The sequence below is a fragment of the Vitis riparia genome, chromosome 17, assembly GCF_004353265.1.
Source record: "Vitis riparia cultivar Riparia Gloire de Montpellier isolate 1030 chromosome 17, EGFV_Vit.rip_1.0, whole genome shotgun sequence".
Lineage (NCBI taxonomy): Eukaryota > Viridiplantae > Streptophyta > Magnoliopsida > Vitales > Vitaceae > Vitis > Vitis riparia.
Window position 1 is genome coordinate 640,634 of NC_048447.1, and position 12,316 is coordinate 652,949.

Below are 12,316 nucleotides of genomic sequence, written 5' to 3' on the forward strand. Positions count from 1 at the left end.
AAACAAGACACTAATCATGGCCTTGAAGAAAAGACTTGAGCAAGCCAAAGGAAAATGGGTGGAGGAGCTACCCGGCGTCTTGTGGGCTTACCGAACCACACCCGGGCGACCAACAGGAAACACTCCCTTCGCCCTCGCATACGGCATAGATGCAGTCATTCCTACTGAAATAGGCTTACCCACTATCCGGACCGAGGTAGGAAGGGAGAATGATGCAGATACAGAGTTAGGAAGAAACTTAGACTGGGCAGACGAAATAAGAGAAACTGCAGCCATCCGGATGGCAGACTACCAACAGAGGGCATCAGCTCACTACAATCGCAAAATAAGGCCCAGGAGCTTCAAAAATGGTACATTGGTCCTTAGAAAAGTTTTTGAAAATACTGCTGACATAGGAGCAGGAAAATTCCAAGCCAACTGGGAAGGCCCCTACATAGTGTCTAAAGCAAGTGAAAGTGGAGCCTATCATCTACAAAAGCTAGATGGAACCCCATTGTAGCGACCATGGAATGTATCTAATCTAAAGCAGTATTACCAATGAAAGATGAGGCAAAAGATAGAAATGCAAAATGAACAAGTATATTTTATTGAATACTTGTGAAACAAATCACGTACGAAAAAGTCCCCGGACTACAAAAAATACAGAAAGAAGATAACAGATTTTTTACAAAAAGAAAAGACTCTCATTGAGTAGGTTTGTTGCGCAGCTTCTCCTCTTCACCCGGAGGAATTGAAGGAACGTCCCGCTTAATGCCATGTTTCTTCATACAGCAGCGGTAGCCAAAGAAGTACATTTCATCAACTTGCTTCTGATAGTCCGCTTCAAGTTCCTCCCTTTCAGCAGCAAACTCACCCTCCAGCTCTTCTTTTTGCGCTGATAAGCGCAATTGCAACTCTTCTCTCTGCCTCTTCTCAATGGACACCTCTGTCCGGAGGTGCCTCACCTCCCTTCTCAAAAGAGCCATCTCGTCCTCCGCCTCAAATAGGCGGACTTCCATAAATTCCTCCCGGCTCTTTGCCTCAGCAAGCTCCTCTCGAAGAACCTCGTTTTCCTTTCGAGCAGTAGATGAACTGGCTTCAGCCTGCTCCAGTCACAAACGCAACTTCTCTTCATCATTTTTTCGCCGAGACACGAAGGATTTTGTGTACTCAGCAGTCTCTAGCAGGTCAGAAAGAAGATTGCGTTGATGAGCCATGCCGCGAAGGCCACTCACCAGCTGCAGGAAAATACTCAAATAAAGAAAGGCAAAGTTACAAATCATGTGACAAGCGCATCAGTATGACAAAGAAATCAAGGCACAAATTATACCATCTCCACTGTCTCGAACATCTTGGCTGAAGGCACTCCAACGTCTGAGCCAGAAGGAATCTGTTTTAGCTTTTCTTCCATCTTCGCATAGCTGAAAGGGCTAGCAGGGATGAAAGTGGCATCATAAAAAAGACTTCCCCCCAGGGAGACATTGGAGAGAGATTCCTCCTCCGGAACCACGGCTTCAACATTCTCAACCGGCTGGGTCTCTCTGGGTGGAACCTCATCCGGCGCCAGCACTGGGGTGGCTGGGTTCTCTTCCGCCATCTCCGCTTCACTGCCTTCCGGGCGACCCTCCGGGACGGACGAACAGCTGACTTCGATGCTTTCTAAGAACCGATCCTGAAGCCGCCCAGCGAGGCCAGACTTCACGTCGCGTGCCGGACGCGACCTTCTTCTAGTTGGCCCCCTTGCAGGTACAAAGGCACGAGGGCTTGGCCTATAAAAAGGCAACCCCTGGCTGTCTGCCCCCATTTCTCCTGTTGGGGGTGTCACAGGAGGCAAGGTTGCAACACCAGAGGCCCGGGCCGCATCCACATCCGGATGAGGGGAGCCAGGTTGATTTATTGAGGTCGCTTCCTCGGCCAGAAGAGCCATCCGAACGTCTGGTGCCACTGAGGGCCCCGAAAGATTTAGGCCCCTAATAAATTCAAAACCGCTTGAGACAGAAGACAGGAGGGGATTTTCTGGCTCTTGTATTGTTACTTCCTTTTCATAACCAATGGGGGGTGGTACAAACTCCTTCGGAGGAGTTGGAATTTTTACTGTCTTTCCCTTATTCTTAACCAGCTTCTTCTTCTTTTTCGTTGGAGCACCAACAGGTGGAGAGGACGCGGACCGTTTTCCACCCGGAGCCTTCCGCAGGAGCCCTTCTTGTCTTTGCTTCTCCCGCTTGTCGAGACGGGCCTTGCGTGTCCGGGCATCTGCCTTCCGCGCCCCCTCGTAGAAGGGAAGGTCTTCAAGAGTGAAATGCTCCCCAACTACCACTTCTTCAGGTAGCCGCCTTGGGAGTATGTTCAGCACGTATGCCTGAGGCCCCTGGACGACCAAGCGGAGATTCTGCGCAGAAAGAAGCAGCTCGCACCTCCGCTCGGCCGACGTAATTTCGAAAAGCCTGTTCAAACGATCGAACGAGGCCTTCTCCACCCAATCCACCAGTTTTCCTCTTTTATCCTGGTCTGCACCCAAGCAAGCAAAATATGTCAGCCACCTAAAAGCAATGCTGACTTACAAACCATGCAAAGATAGGAAGTAGCTTAGTTATACCTGGAACGTTTAGCGACTGGTTGGGGGCAAAGGGCCTATCCGGATGCTCCGCCAAACCTGCCCATACGCCCTTGACCAGCACCTATCCCTTGGCAGCCCCTTTAGTCGAATCCGGCAGGTTGGTCACCAATTGCAGAGATGGAAGGCTGGCGACGAAGCTAAAGATATTATTTTTCACCTTCTTGATCGAATAAATGAAAAGAACCTCCAGTAGCGAGAGGTCCAAATTGAACAACATACTCAGGATGCTGCACCCCATCAGCACTCGAATCATGTTGGGATGTATATACACCGGAGGAATCTGGGTGAAATGCAGAAATTCCTTAACCAGAGACGGGAGAGGGAACCGGAGCCCAGCATTGAACTGCTCCTTAGTAAAAAGGATTGCGTTATCCTCCGGTTTTTCAGGCAACACGCCCTCTCCATCGAAAAGCTCAACAGATACACCATTAGGAATGCAGAACCGCTCACAAAATTCCTTCACATTCAACTTTTCCACAGATTTCTCAGCACGAGCATCACCGGACGGCCGAGATGAGGTCACTTCCTTGTTGGCAGACATTTTTTAGCCTAAAGATGAAGCAGAATCTGCATGGAAGAAATCCCACAAGTCAAATAAAATAAAGCGACCCCACAAAACCTCAAACCCTACCCCAAAGAAGATTCAATACCCCACCAAAAGCGCAGGGGGGCAATGGAAACCCCAAACACACCTAAAGCGCAGAAAGAAACCCCAGAAGCTAACATCAACACTCAGTCGCCCAAACAGCCTTCCCAAGCAAATCAAAAAGCAAACCAAGGAAGGCGGATACAAAAAGGAGAGAAACCAGAATAACATACGTACCAAGTGTAAACTGGAAAGTAGGGTCGAAAGTTGCAAATGCAGTCACCGTCACGACCTGAATACTGCTAGTTCACGCACACACGAAGATACGTAGTAGGCAGATGAAGCAATAACAGAGAAAATGCAGTAAGAAAAATGCAACAGGAGGCCACAGGCTGCTATTTGTAGGAGACAGCCCCTCGGTATTCCAAACGTTCAGCAAATACTATCATTGAAACGACACATTGCCTAGGGAATACCCAGAGACGGTGGCTCACCATAAATGCTCTCCTGTCTCTTCGCCCCCGCTCGCCACGTGGTCCAATGAGCACAAAAAGCAACTTCGGTTTCAAAAAGCAATCATTCTTTTTTAACCCGCCCATTTTGCTAGGGCAAAATCGACAAGTTAAAAAGGGGGGCATTGTAGGGACCCATCCCTGATGACACGTGACACACGTCCCCTGATGATACGTGGCACATAATCCTATCCGGAGTATCCACATCCGAATTTCCCCAAGAGTACACGTGGCGCGCTCTCCTATTCGGACCCCCTGAAATAAAGAGCACACGGAACTCACAAAACATCCTATCCGGACCACCGCCATTACTCATCCGGCGACCTTTCATATTCTATCCGGATATGGTCATCCGGATCACCAACCAAACCAAGCATGCCTCGCTACGTCATTCTGACATCTTGTCACAATCCATGTTCCGATGCCTGCAGAGTGAAAAGACAGAAGTGACAGCAAGTCACTTCCCACGATCTCTGACAGCCGTTCGTAGGATGAGGATGTCCCTGCCACCACCTACTGGCATCATGGTAAACCAAAAAGCCTTCCATCATTTATGGAGGAGAGAGAATTCCTAAATGCTATATATATGAACCTTCGCGCAAAGAGGAGGGTAAGCTTTTCAATACCTAGTAAAAGGCCAACTGTGCCAACTGCTTTTATTTCTCTTTCCATGGCTGACAAAACCATCGGAGGGTGTGTCCGGACATCCCGTCAGGACGCCTTTTTGTAGGAACAGCTGAATCAGGAATTTATATTGGTTGAGATCGTTCGTCCATCCATTTTGCAACTACGTGGATCATTGGGAATACGAGGCCTCAACAGTATAGGAATCAAGAAGTTGGAGACTAACTGGAAGGAATGGTAAAGAATGAAGATGAGAAGGCCGATAATGAAGCGGCTGAAGTGAGAAGAACAACATAGCTTATCAAACCAACTCATATGGTGGTAATGGGAGGGGGTGGTGGTATTACACCACTGCTTCACGACGGTTTTACGCGCGAACAGCCGACGCCGTTTTGATGATAATAGCATAGGTGGCATGGATCGAAGATCCAAGATCGATCTCACCACCCCTCTCTCTCTCTCTTCTCTCTTCTCTCTGCAAACAAACCAGATACACAATGCAAAGAAGACCTACCTGATGGTCCTCCAACTTCCTTTTTCTTTTCTTCAAAAACCCGAACTGCATCATTTCTTTTTCCGGGCTGCCTATCTCACCACCCTTCTACCTCCGCATTTCCTCACCATGCTTCCACCTGGTTTCGATCCACAACAACCAGGAAGAACTTCAGATTCCGGCGACTCTTTGGTGAAGTCCTCTCTCTACCTCTTCCTCTTTCCTTCTCAATCTGAGAATCACTTTCTCTTAAAACTATAAGGACCACCCCTAAGCGTACACGTGGTGGCCTCACTAAGCACTCCTCCTTTGGACACGTGGCACGTCCAACCCTTTGTCCAGATGTGCACATGGACTGACATGTGGCACGTTCAACCCTCTATCCGGATGATCATGGGACTGGCATGCGATACACACCTCCCCTGTCCAAATGTCCTATCTGAACTCAGTGGCTAGCGTCCCAAACAAGAGTCTTGACCGCGTTTCGCGGGCAATCATTATTCATTTTACCAAAAGCATGATCGACAGGACCTTCCTGGGTCACTTCAGGCGACCTGCCACAACCTGCCCTATGTCGCCTACAGAGCGAAAAGACAAGGATGATGGCAAATGATCCCTCCAGCAATCTCTGATAGCTGCTTGTAGGATAATGATGGCTCTGTCACCCTTTAAGCACCATCATGACAGCCAAAAAGTCTTCCCACCATTCCAAGGGACAATGTTCCTGGCACTATAAAAGGCCCTCACGCAGTCAGAGAAGGTAAGCATTCCTAAGGAGAAGGGCCCCATAAAAATATCAAGATGTTAGAAAGGAAAACTAACAAAGGCATCGGAGGGTGTGTCCAGACCCCTTGTCCGGACATCTTTTGCAGGTCAAAGGAAGGAAGTATCATCTTCAGTTGAGTAGGCGAGTACATCAGGCAACGGTAGTGGTTCTAGTAAAAATAGCCCTCAACATTGGCGCCGTATGTGGGAAACTAGCATTGGCAAAGATGTCCACACCTTCCAGAAGCCGTTCGTCAGCCATGGGAGATGAGGGCTATTTTGACTGGTGTAAAACCATGGAAAGACGACAGCTGGAAAGCGAACGGAAAATGCAAGCCCTACTCCAAGAAACAAGGAGGCTTAGAGAAGAAAACGATGTGTTACGGATCCAGGTTTCGTCCTTGGGACCTCCTCACGACCAATGATTGAGAGGTCAAGGGGCAAACTCCAGGCATAACCAAGGGGTAGTGTATTATGGAACCGCCGGGGTCACCCCTGATATGCGTAATGAGCGGCCTGGTGAACGACCTTTACCTATGTATCATGCTCCATAGGATGAAAGCTTAGACTCCACTCATGTCTCATCAAAGAGACAACGTGAAAAAATACCCCAGTTATCGGACACAATGCGTGCGAGGCTGGGACCACAGGCACCTGGTAAGGAGAGGCCACCTATGGTCGCGACCTGGGAGACGTACCCCAACCCCTCAGTCTCTTCCACCACCTGGGGCAATCCCTCACATCAAACAGTACGACAAACTAGAGGGAATTCATCAAATGAACCCCCTAGGCTTCATCATTAGGCGGTTGGATGACATACGCTCCACGCCTTTTAGCTCGCGTATTATCAATTACGAGCCCCCAAGAGGGTTTCTCGTTCTGAAATTTCTGTGTATGACGAGTCTAGAGATCCGTTTGATCATATCATGCACTACCGGTAACTCATGACTCTCGATATAGGGAATGACGCACTGTTGTGCAAGGTATTCCCCCGTTAGCCTACAAGGCCAAGCTCTTTCGTGGTTTCGTCGACTCCCTATGAATTCTATTGATAACTTCTGGGATCTATCAGAAGCTTTTGTGGGACAATACCTGTGTTCCGCATGACATAAACAAAATATCAACACCTTGAAAAACATAAAAATGCAGGAAAATGAGTCCTTGAGGGAATTCGTAAAACGGTTTGGTCAGGCTATATTGCAAGTAGAAGCTTATAGCATGGATGTTGTCCTCCAAATTTTCAAGTAAAGCATATGCCCAGGCACGCCATTCTTCGAATCACTCGCTAAAAAGCCTCCCACAACTATGGACGACCTATTCCGGTGCGCGAACAAATACTCAATGTTGGAAGATGATGTATGCGCAACCACCCAACAAATCTGGGTTACTGGACAGCCGACCAGAAATGATGCGGAAAGGAGTTCCAAACCTCCGAACTAGCAGAGGTCGCCCGGCCGTAGACAAGGCGAGCAAAGCCACCCAGAGCTGCCATCACTTACATCCCTTATCGTGTCATATGAGAAGCTTCTTCCAATGATTCGCAAGTTGTCCGACTTCAGGTGGCCCAAACCCATCAAAGCAGACCCAGCCAAGAGAGATCACAACAAGAAATGTGCTTATCATAAAGAGCATGGGCATATTACGAAGCAATGTTGAAGTCTTCATTGCTTGGTAGAAAGGCTCATAAAAGTGGGGCATCTGAAGCAGTACATTCGCTCAGAAGCCAGTGGAGGGGAGACTTCCTGGAGTCGAACCTCCGGGACCCCCAGGGCTCCAATTGCCCCCAGGGCCATAATAAACTACATCCATGGAGGACACTTGGACGAAGAGTACGACTCCAAACGAAAGAGGCAAAGGCTGCTACGGGCAACATTGGTACACGAATGTATCAATTCCATCTGTCCCGGGTTAACCGGCGGGAGCGCCCACCTAATAGACGGGACAATCATTTTCCCTCCAGTAAACCCCACCCGAATATTGCAACCACACCGCGACGCCCTTATCCTATCTCTTAGGATTGGAGACTTCGACGTGAGACGGATCCTAGTCGACCTAGGCAGCTTGGCCGACCTCTTGTAGGCATCAGTAATAAAACAAATGGGACTCGAGCCCTCCAGCCTAGAAAACCTGGGGTGGATTTTGTCAGGATTCAATGGAGCGGCGACCACCTCCTTTAGAGATGTTGTCCTACCGGTCCAAGCAGGCCCAGTCATCCTTAAAGTACAATTTTCAGTAGTAGAAGATTTATCCCCCTTCAATGCCATTTTGGGACGCACCTGGTGCATTACATGAAAGCCAACCCTTCCACATACCATCAGATGGTGAGATTCCTCACCGAAGACGGGCAGATCGATCTATACGACAGCCAGTTAGCAGCCTGCCAGTGCTATCAGATAGCATGAGAGGTTGGGCTTGTTATTGGGTTTAACGTTTCAGATGGCACATGCGGGACGGGTGCATGCCTTTGGCATTTTTCACATTTCTTGACATAAGCCGTCACATCCTTCTTCATAGTGGGCCAATAGTACCCTTGTGAGTGGGCCCGATGCACCAAAGATCATCCTCCGGGGTGGTTTGCGCAATGGGGAATGGACATAATGGGACCCCTGCCCGTCGTAGCTGCCCAGAAGAAATTCCTACTCGTTACCACGGATTACTTCAGTAAATGGGTAGAAGTAGAGGCGTATGCTAGCATCAAGGACAAAGATATCACGAAATTCGTTTGGAAGAACATTATTTGCTGGTTTGGAATCCCTCAAGCAATCATAGTCGACAACGGTCCGCAGTTTGACAGCATCGCCTTCCGAAATTTCTGCTCGGAACTCAAAATCCAAAATTTGTACTCCACACCACTCTATCCCCAAAGCAATGGACAAGCAGAGGCAACGAACAAAACCCTACTGACAGCCTTAAAGAAAAGGCTGGAGCAAGACAAAAGAAAGTGGGTGGAGGAACTGCCCGATGTCTTATGGGCCTATCGGACCACGCCCGGATGACCCACGGGTAATACTCCTTTCGCTTTTGCATACGACATGGATGTAGTCATCCCCATGGAAATAGGTTTGCCCATGATCCGAACTGCTGTACGAGGTCAGAAGGATGAAAACCTAGAGCTCGAAAGGAACTTAGATTGGGGGGATGAAGTGAGAGAAAATGCGTCCATCCAAATGGCCGCCTACCATCAAAGAGCATTTGCTCATTACAATCGCAAGGCACGATCTCGAGTATTCAAGGTCGGAACACTTGTCCTCAGGAAAGTTTTCAAAAACACCGCCGAAAAGGGAGTCGGGAAGTTCCAAGCAAATTGGGAAGACCCTTACATTGTCTCTAAAACAGGCGAAAGCGGGGCTTATCATTTACAAAAGCTAGACGAAACCCCGTTACTCCGTCCGTGGAATGTATCTAACCTTAAGCAGTATTATCAGTAAAGAGAAATAAGGGGTAAGAAAAGAGCAAATGAATGCAACATTTATAAATGGTTGTAAAAATTGACTTTACAAAGTTGGCCGACCATGTACGGTAAAAGAGAAAGCTATAAAGGAGAACTACACATAAAAAACATCTCATCGTAGAGGGCCTCCGGGTATCGCATCTTCATCATCAGAAGGAAGGGAATGAATATCGTGCATAATACCATTCTTCTTCATACAGCAATGGTAGCCGAATAAGTACATCTCCTCTACCTGCCTCTGATATTCCGTCTCCAGCTCATTTTTTTTAGCGGCAAAATCGGCCTCCAGCTCTTTCCTCTAGGCAAGCAGGCCTGCTTGCAGCTCCTCCGTCTCTTTCTTTTGGGCCGCAAGACTAGCCCGGAGTTCATCCATCTCCTTCTTCAGCTGGAAGTTCTCCTGCTCCGCCCCCTTATACTTAGCCTCCAAGGCTTCCCTTTCCTCCTTTAGGTGGTCTGCTTCAGCCCGGATAGCTCCCTTCTCCCCTGAGCCAGTTTCAGCATCTTCGCCCCATCCACAACAACCTTCTGAGCGGCGGCCAAGTCATCTTCCACCCTCTCTAACTTCGAGCGCATTTCTTCAATGTCGCCCGGGTGGTGGGAGATGAAGGCCCACATAGCCTCTGCCACCTCCAGCTGCTTGAAAAGCTGCGCATGAGTACGCATCATATAGCGGATGCCATCTACAACCTAGAAAAGACAACAACAACCAAAGATAGTACCAAGCGATGAAGTATGCGTTACTAAAAAAGAAGAAAAAGAAGGCAAGATAAAAGGGATTACCACTTCTGCAGTCTTTGGCACCGTCCATTCCTGCAGATACTGGATACAAGACACGGGGGACTCAGGGGTACCAAAAGGGAGCCGGGCTGAAACAAAGGTAGGAGGATCACCATCCATATTTACAAATACCCGTTTGGTGAGGGGAAAAAAGTCGGACATCTTTGTGGAGAGAGCTTCGGCGTCCGTGAAGCACAACACTCCCTTCAACATCTCCATAAGTTCCTCCTAGCTTGGAGGAGCTACAAGGGCTGGGCTATTCTTTTCATCCGAAGCCCCCTCAGTAACAACGATATCTGGACCCGCCTCTGTCTCGCGGGCTTCCTCCTCTGCAGTCGGAGTGTTGCTAGGCGCAACTGTGTTTGGCTGGATCGCGGCAGCTGTGCTAGGCCCCGCCACGTCAGGTTGGGTCACTGCTGCTGTGCTAGGACCCGCTTCGTCCTAGTGGGGAACAGTTGATGGAGGAACCTCCCCCCCTTTCCATCTGGATCCTCCTGAGCCTTCTCCGAACAAGCCCTTTTGGCTAGGGGGGACAATGTCAATAGCTTCATGCAACCGCTTACGATGCCTCTCTAGAAACCCGGTTCTTAAATCATTCATGTCTTCTTCTTCCTTCGGCTCGTTTACAACTCTCAAGCCAATGAATTTCAGCTGGGGTTAGGAAAGGCTAGTCCCCGAATTGACAGTGTCAAGCTACGGTGAGCTAGAATTATCCTCAAGTGCCTGGCCAGGGCCGCCTGATCGACTGGATGCTGAATTTGAGGAAGAAGACGAAAGATCAGGAGCTGGGGACATGATCTTGAGTGCTTGTACAATGGTTTTCTTTTTCTTCTTTGCCACATAGGGACGAACCGCAGGCGATGAACCGCGACCTTTCTCACCAGGCGCTTTCCTTAGCGTCCCCTCCTGCCTCTTCTCTTCCCGCTGATCAAGGCGCTCTTGGCATTCCTTCACGTCAGCCTCACAAGCCTTTTCATAAAAGGGGAGATCCTTCAACATGAAGTGTTTCCCAGGAACCACAACCTTTGGTAGCTGCCTAGGGAGGATGTTGAGGACATATGGCTGAGGTTCCCGAACAACCGCCAATAGATTTTGGGCAGAAAGGAGCGTCTGGTGGTGTTTCTCGATGGCAGTAATCTCAAACAGCTTGTTTAGGCGGTCAAATGAAGCCTTCTCCACCCACTCGACCAAGCGGTCCCTCTTATGTGAACCTGCATTAGCCAGAACAAAGAAGGTTAGTCATCTAATGAAATTAACTCAAGTCTCAAAATCTAACACGGAATGGACACTAAAAGCTACCCCTACCCAAAATCTTCAGCGAATAATAGGGGCAAAAATCCCTTTTCGGGTGCTCCGACAAATCGGCCCATGGTCCCCTGACCAGTACGTGCCCTTTGGCTCCCCCTTTGTTTGAATCAGGAAGGTTGGTCACCAATTGAAGAGACGGAATATGGGTAAACATGCTGAAAATGTCATTTTTTTCCCTTCTTGATTGTGTAAACAAAGAGGGCCTATAGCAGGGAGAGGTCCAAGTTGAACAGCATATTTAGGATGCTGCACCCCATCAGCACCCACACGATATTGGGATGGATGTAGGCTGGAGGAATTTGAGTGTAATGGAGGAATTATTTGAAAAGGGACGGAAGAGGAAAATGGAGCCCCGCATTGAACTGCTCCTTGGTGAAATAAATGGCGTTGTGCATGGCTTTCTTTATGGACATGGGGTTCCCATCCACTAGCTGAACGGAGACGCCGTTCAGAAGGCAAAAGTGGTCACGAAACTCCTGCTCATTCAGCACTTCAGTGGGCTTCCCCGAATAGGGGTGTCCAGATCCACCCTTCCCGCTTGGTCCAGCCACGCTAGACGAAGCTACATCTTTTTTTGCAGGCATGATGGAGCGTGGGGCTGAGACAGAACCTGCATGGCGCAATGCCGACAGTCAGAAGATAGTTACCCGACCTCACTGCCTTGTGGACAACGCCCCAAAAAGCAAAGGATAACTAACCTGCCCAAGTCAGCAACCTCCCCAAGTTCAACTCCTAATCCTACCCAAGAGGTGATTCAGCCATTTACAGGGACGACAGGGGGCAACAAAAGTTGCAGTAGGCTTGAAAAAACCTCAAAACAACAAAATAGTCCACACGCCCTTGCACAGACCTATGCATTCCCCGTTCGCAAAAACCAGTAGAGCTATTTCCCAACCCACCAAAAACTCCCAAACATCATCCCTACCCCTCAATCGCAAACAAACACCAAAGAATTCAAGGAAAATCAAAGAAATAGGAAGCAGAAGACGAAGGGATAGAAACAGAGAGCATAGTTGGCAGAAGCTTGCAACTAGAAAGAAAGCCAAGCCGCAGTCGCCCAAGTGCACCGATCGTGAAATCGTGAGAGGAACACCGCTGACGGAAACCCTAGGAAGCAATGCTCAGTCATTGCCAGATGAGGGAGAAATAGAGAGAAAATGTAGCCGCAGGGGGTGGATTTCCTATTTATAAGATGGAACCCCTC